Source organism: Hipposideros armiger, unplaced genomic scaffold (assembly GCF_001890085.2).
Source record: "Hipposideros armiger isolate ML-2016 unplaced genomic scaffold, ASM189008v1 scaffold_162, whole genome shotgun sequence".
Classification (NCBI taxonomy): Eukaryota; Metazoa; Chordata; class Mammalia; order Chiroptera; family Hipposideridae; genus Hipposideros; species Hipposideros armiger.
The window spans coordinates 1,570,041-1,577,440 of NW_017731512.1; positions in this window are offsets into that span (position 1 = coordinate 1,570,041).

Here is a 7,400-nt window from a genome sequence, read left to right on the forward strand (position 1 = left end):
TAATGTCTCTCCAGGGAAGATAAGCTTCCGCATATTTCTGGAACAATTTACAACCTCTAGCTTCCAAGACCCTTGCTATTCAAACATGCCCCTTGCTCAAAAAAGCTCAGACCATGCAGAAATTTGAGAATATTCATGGAGTGTTGCCTTTCAAAAGGATATTAGCAAATTAGCCTCCAATTAGACATTCCCATCATTAAGTTTGAGACTGTTTCCTAAAACATTTACTACAACAATATTATCACTTTTGTTTTAATTTGCCATTCTGAAAAGGTAAAATTTATATCAAAAAAATTTTTAAGACAAAATTTTGGATTTTTGCTTTTTGTTAACTGCCAGCTTATGTCCTTTGCCCATTCTTCTAGTGTGTTAATTGTCATTTAGCATTGATTCATAGAATTTTTTAATACTCTTTCCCTGAGATCCTCTGAACCATGCTCTCGAGAAAAGGGTTAAAGTAGGCATGACTTATTCAGGTATGTGATCTGAGAAAGCAAGGATGAGGGACAAAAGAGTACACGAGGAGGAAGAGAGAGTCTATACAAATGTTGGTTTTCAAATTGTAACTGGGAGAAATCCACAGACTTTCTGAGAAGCCTTATAAGATGTGTCTCAGGAAAGAATGGGGAAGCATTTATCTCTAGACTCCTGTGCCCCATTGGTCAAGGGCTGCCATGCTGAGTGTGAACTCTCCCATATTGCCTGGCATCTGTGTATTCCTGAGTGCCAGATGGTTCCTATGAGTCCCCAAGCCTCGGTGTCAGCAAAGCCATTGGGCAGGAAGAGAGATGCTCCCAACATGGGCCTAGGGTGCGTCTATGTGTATGTCTACATACAGCTGCCAAAAAGCAGTCAGAGCCATGGTCATGGTCACACTGGTCACATGGTCATGAAGGATATGAAACTGTGCACAGAAAACATCCAGTACCACTTGGGCATGCCACCTGTAACCCATGGGTCCCCCCAGACCTAGTTTATCATTGAGCTCCCGATAAGGCAGCACTTCTTTCCAGCTTCCTTATCAATAAAGGTCTGCTCTTTACATTCTTCTCCCCTTGCTCCAGAATTTAAATTAGGGTAGGAAAATCCTCTGATAACTTCTCTGGAATTCCACTACTGAAGTTTTAATTCAGCATCACAGATGAATGAGAATGTTCAATGAATATTACTCTGAATTTCTGACAAAGATTTCAATGGTTCCTGAGAAGCATTTTCAAGGGGTATGATTTTATTCAAAATGTCTCTATGTCTTCTGTATCTGGACAATTGATTGTATTTATTAGAGTCCATTTGTACAAATAACAATTTTTAGAGATCCTGAATGTACTCTAAAGCCTCATAAATAAGACTGAGAAAAGGCCTAACATGCTGTTTTCACTGTTTGTTTATAAGTTGGTTTCAATTTCAAGATTCAACGGAATGGAACATAAAATTGTAATTGTCATTGACAACGGTTATGTAGACCCTTTGGAATGAAGCGCTCGCCTAAGCCATCTCCTACAGGAACGCAATCCACAGATGGAGTCACCAAATGCCTCACCGCCAGAGTAGAGACCATCTAGTTCCTGAACTAAACTGAGAGTACATTTGGAGACGCAAAAGGAAGTCAAACCTGAAGTCGTCCCATGAATTCTTCTTTTGTACGGACCCTGAGAAATCTTTAAACATTAAATGCAAAGATTTGCCTGAGGGTAAGGCTGTTTTCTGGGCCTGAATTTAAGAGGTAAGGCCCTCTAGGACCCTTACAGTAATATAATATTTTCTTTTTAGAGCCAAATTTAACAGGTATTGGAGAAAATCAATCAGGACAACACTAGATCTGGGCTTTCCCCATCACATTTCTTCCCATTTTCCTGTGGCCCAAGAACAGACGGTTGTCTTTGATTGACTTGTCTGGGCCTCTCCCATCTTCTCTGGACGTTTTCAATATAGTTCATGAGTCTGGATGAGCATCCTAGTCTTTTGTTATAAATCCAGTATCTGCCCACAGTCCAGGTGCTCATCCGGAACCATCACACATGCCCAGGAACAGACTCAACTAAAGCCCCAAGGAGGACCAGAAATAGCAGGAAAACTCTATCGTTATTTCACCTGGTCATGCATACACAACTTAGTTTTCCTACAGCTCGCTTCTTGGGTTTTCACTAATTCCTCCCTAATACTGAACTGGAGAGCTAAATTGGCCCCCACAATCACACCAGAGGAAGGGGGTCCCGGGGGGAAAGCTGGGTTTCTGTCCCTAACACAGCATCAGCACCATGACCTTCAAAGCTGCCGACCCTGACACCCACACAGCACTCCACCTTTCCCCTTGTCCCAAGCTGCTTCGGAAAAGTAAAACAGAACAAGACAAATGACAGAAGGAAGGAAACATGTGGGGGTGGTATTGTCATCAATGCCGAGGTGTTGATTTTTACCTGCTCGTTTATATGGTGCTGGAAGCTGCTGGGTGGATGGCGTGGCAGAACCTAGGCATTGGACATACGTGTTTTGTTTTGTTTTTAATTAATGCTAATATTTAAACCACTTTAAAATGGGAAGGCTGTCATCTTTTATAATATAGGGATTTTAGGGGTGTTGTTGTTTTTGTTGTTTGAATTCTGTCTTGACCCAGCTTTGAGGCCCTGGCCAGTCAGCTCCCCTTTCTTGAGCAGTGAATTAAGTCCACACCCCAACCATTCTTCTGACCAGGCTCTCACACCAGGCCTACTATGTACTAGCACTAATGGCCCAGAGCCAGGTACCAGACAACTAGAGGCAGCCCCTGTGCCCCAGAGCCAGCTGAAATTATTTCAATTAGCCAATCTACAGACAGCCCCAGAAACCCAGCTAACCCCACGCAGCTTGCCTTACAAAGCTCCGGCCTGAAGCTCTCCTCTCCCCAGTGCTAGTCCCTGGGTGGCCCTACCCAGAGGCAGCCTTCTTTCCCTCAGGAGTTGTCAGTAAGAGTTCTGCCTTTCATCTATCAAGTGGCAGTGTTTTTTCCTTCCTCCAACAGAGCCTTTAAATCTCATCAAACTTCTCTGCAGTCACACCACCAATCAGAAACAAAACACAGACCATTTCCCATCACATTGCCGAAAAATGAAGCCTCATTTTTAAATGACAGGCCATCGCCTGTTTTCATTTTTGAAATATCAAGAAGGGCGCTGGAACCAAGCAATGTGAGCCATCACATTTTAAAAACTTACTTCATCCGCACCTCAAATCTCAACTTCCCTTTTATAGACAAATTTGTTTAACAAAAACAATCTCATTATGTCATCTTCTTAACCTGAAGATGATGTAATGGTACATTTTACTCATGTAACTTTTGAGTTATACATTTTAAATTCTAAAACTAGAAACGTAAAGAATATAAAACCACAGAGCCCTCTGCATTAGCCCTTCCAGGAACAGGATCTCATCCTCTGAGGCCCTGTGGCAAATGTCCACAGGATTACACAGAGCTGGTGTCTGACTCTACAGGTGCTTGTCCTTTCTACTTCCCCCGAAACTTTCAGTTTTTCCACACACGATGTTCTGTGTTAACAAAGAACCATTAGGAGTAAACACTTTTTGAAAGCAAGATTCTATAATAAAATGTATTAGCTCATTTCTACCTTTGGACACCATCCATCCATCCAACATGAAATGACACTGTGCAAAATCCCCAAGTGGAGCTGGCAGCCTGTGTGGCTCACCATATGAGGATGAAACCAAATCACTTTGCCCGGGACCACGCAGACTAAATAAATACAGAGCCAAACATAAAAAGGATAGGATAACTAACATATTCTCCTCAAACTTTAGGTAAAGAGTTCTCCCTTCATTTTTCCTCCTAGGAAGTTCTGCAAGGGAACACAGCTGACCCTCTCCATAGGACTTTCTCTTTTATGAAGTCCCTACAACCCCACTGCACACTTCTTTATTACAAAGATGTAAATATTAGAGAACAGAGCTGCCTTGTCAATCTAGCACTGTTTATATATTTTTTAAACTCTTAAACACAGAGTTTGGAGAAAAAAATTATTGCAAAGGGTGTTAATGGAATAAAAGTAGTGAAAGATAAACTGTAAAGTAAATAGTGAAAGATAAACTGTAAAGTAAAAATTCTAAGGACTAAAGATTTGAAATTTTAAACTTTTCTTCCCCCATTAGAAAAAAATTAGGGACAATTTAAATGGTTTCCTTAGTGTTGGTGTCATTCTTATCACTCTTCCTTAAGGAAAGCACAGTCAATTAAGGATTGTAGCCATCTAGGCATAAATAAGAGTGGATATAAACTGCTAAGCACAATATCTGAAATATAAGCTACTCCACGGTGATGATTAGATGATGAAGATGATGATGGTGATGATGGTGATGATGGTGATAATGTCATCCCCACAGGACTTCCCCTACCCACACTAACTCCTGTAAATGCTTTCTTAGGCTCAATTATGCTAATCCTATCAAACTAGCCCTGGCCTAAAAGTCCTTAGGTTTTAGGTCATGACTTTTAAGCAATTAATGAAGAAAGCATTTACCATGGCATCTTCTGTAATTCTGTAATGAAAGATAATTGTCCCAGACCAAAAAATGTCTTAGGAAGAAAAGTAAGTAGGAATCCTTTCTGTCCTAGAATGCAGACATCATCATTTTCCTTTACAATTCAAAGAAAAAGTTCATGAAAAAAATCTTCTGCACTTCTGTCTACACTTGTCAGCATCTCTAAAATTGGCAATTAATAACTCAGATGGCCCAGAATACATTTTGTATTCCCCTCCGTGTGCAAATACAGCATGTTCTGCTATTAACAGAAAGTCAGCTGTTGACAGGCAGAGCCATTAAAACATAAGTGATCTTTCGTTTCGGCTCTCCTTGAAGTTATTTTGCCAAGGAAATGGAACTGCAGTATCCTCAAATATTATGAGGGAGGACATAAAAGGGAAAACAAAAAGAGAAATATAAAAATCCTTTGAATTGTTATAGACCTCTCTCTTGTATTTGGTCATCCTTCCTGGAGCACAATTATACAAATATACCCAGAATTAATCTTTTATGTATTCCAGCTTACTTTAGATTTACTAAAGAACATATATTTATAGATTATAATTCAGAATGACAAAACTAGAAAAGACTGTTTCGTAATAAATTCTAAACTGCAACAAAATAGTTTATCGCAGTTATCATACAGCAAACTGCACAGGGGATGTTTCCAATAAAAGACAATTACGCTAATGAACCAAGGAACCATATTAGTTTTCAAATTTAGCTGAGGTCAGTCTTCCATTATTTTAAACACTTTGTCTTCTTTGGTTTAGACCACTACTGTGGGGTTTTTCTGAAAATTTCACAACATAAATCTAAGGCTACTTTATTGTAAAACTAATAAATGTCAAGATCTCAGAAATAAACTATAGATTCCACAAACATCAGAAAAAAAACTGAGACAAGATATCATGTCTTTTACCTGGGTAATACCACCAAAACTGTGAGGAAATGGAAGTTAGTGTCTAGAGGAAACACCAAAGGTTTTCCTTAAAATGTTTTCTAGAGCTTGAGTCTATAAGAAAAATAGGGCAAATTGCTGGGAGGAAAAGAAGATATGGCAGAGACTGCTAGACCTAGAAAAGAAATAAGGTTATTCCCTTCTTCCATCATAATAGAGTGGTAATTTGTAAAGTGGCTCCCCAGCCTGGGCCTGAGCCACCTCTGACCCCCTGCAGCCTCCGTGCTCTTAGTGTGGCTCTGTGATTGGACCCACAGCTTCACCATCAGACAGGAGTGAAAATTATTTAACTTCCATATCATTTGCTTAAATGGAATTCCCTGGCCCCAGACTTTTGTTCTTCCCCCTTGCTTCTTGCTGAGGGATCTTGAAAGTCACTTGTTGACCATTGCAATGCGACTATTCAGCTGGGTCCTAAAAGACCTGCGTGGAGTACAGCCAATTGCCAACCTGGAGCACTTACCCCAGAGAAAGTGACAAAAAAATAAACGGTAGCCTCTCAGGCATTGAGTTTTGGGATTTCTTTGTTCAAGCAGCTTCAATGACTAACTTGACACAGAAAAAAGTGGGAGGTGGGATATGATGAGAAGAGAGAGCCACATGAAAACCCTGGAGGAGGCGATCAGCTCAATCTTAGCATCACTTAAGAACTGACTAACAAATATGAGGCATAATTCTCAAATCATTTCAATTTGTCTATTCAGCAAAACAATAATTATATAGCCTTTGCTAGGAGTTCTGGGGAAACAAGGTTGAAAGAGACAAAATCTTGCTCTTGGGAACATAGCCTGGGATACTTGATGGAGCAGCTCATGGAAAGAGGCAGACACGAAAGACACAACAAGCTTCCCTCTGTTGTGCTTCTCTTCTTTTTGCCTCTCTTCCTTGTAGACATAGAATTTCTAATGTATTTACTTTGGAGAGAAGGAGAGAAAACAGATTTTTTTTAGACATGATGGTGTTAGGTTTTTATTTCCTATCTTGATGATTTTTCTTTGAATGTATCCCTTATTACAAATGAGGCTGCAACTTGTATTTTAAAATATAACTGATCTTGTGAATTTTTAAAGTTTGGATGATATCTCAATTTTTTTTAAAAGGGATATTCTCTTCTGAGAAGTTGTTGACAGTGTATTTACATACTTTGTAAATTTGTAAAAATGTTTATACATAACAACTTCAAGGAAGGTGGTTGCACTCATGGTGCTGCTTCTCTAAGATTCTCTACCATTTTGAAAGCAGAAGCCAAGTCTTATATACTTAATACTCATCTTGTACCATGTCTAGCACCCAGCAGTAATTTAAAGTGGTTTTTAGAACTACAAGTAAGGCCCATTAGCTACATGTTTCAGATGAATTAATGAGGCCTAGGGGTCCAAGCCCACAAAGGCAGTGGCAAAGCTGAGAAGACAAACCAAGGGACATCCCTCTTAGTACAGTGTTTTTATAAGATTTTCTGGTTGATTAATATGTCACTTTATGAATCAAATTGCTTGATTTTAGCTGTCAATCTTATGGGTAGAAAAAAAAAACATTTTTCTCCTCGGATGTTTGCCTAATTATAAGCACTGGCTATTTCTAGCTCATTGGCTATGTTTTAAAATTTTAACTGAATATAATTTTTATTCTGAAAATATCATGATTAATCATAATGAGTCTCAAAATGAATCCAGTTGTTGAGTAGTCTAAGGAATAGCATAATTTAGTGACTAGTGGTTTTGGGCAGGATAGTAGGAGAGACACGCCCTGGGGGGAGCAAAATCATAATTCTGAGAAAATGTCTTAAAACTCATGCTGGGGCCGGCCGAGTGGCGCGATGGTTAAGAGCTGGATTGGGACGCCAGAGGGCCCCGGTTCAGATCCCACATATGAGGGCCGGTGACACTGCCCTCCACAGCTAAGATGCTGAACAACAGCTCAACCTGGA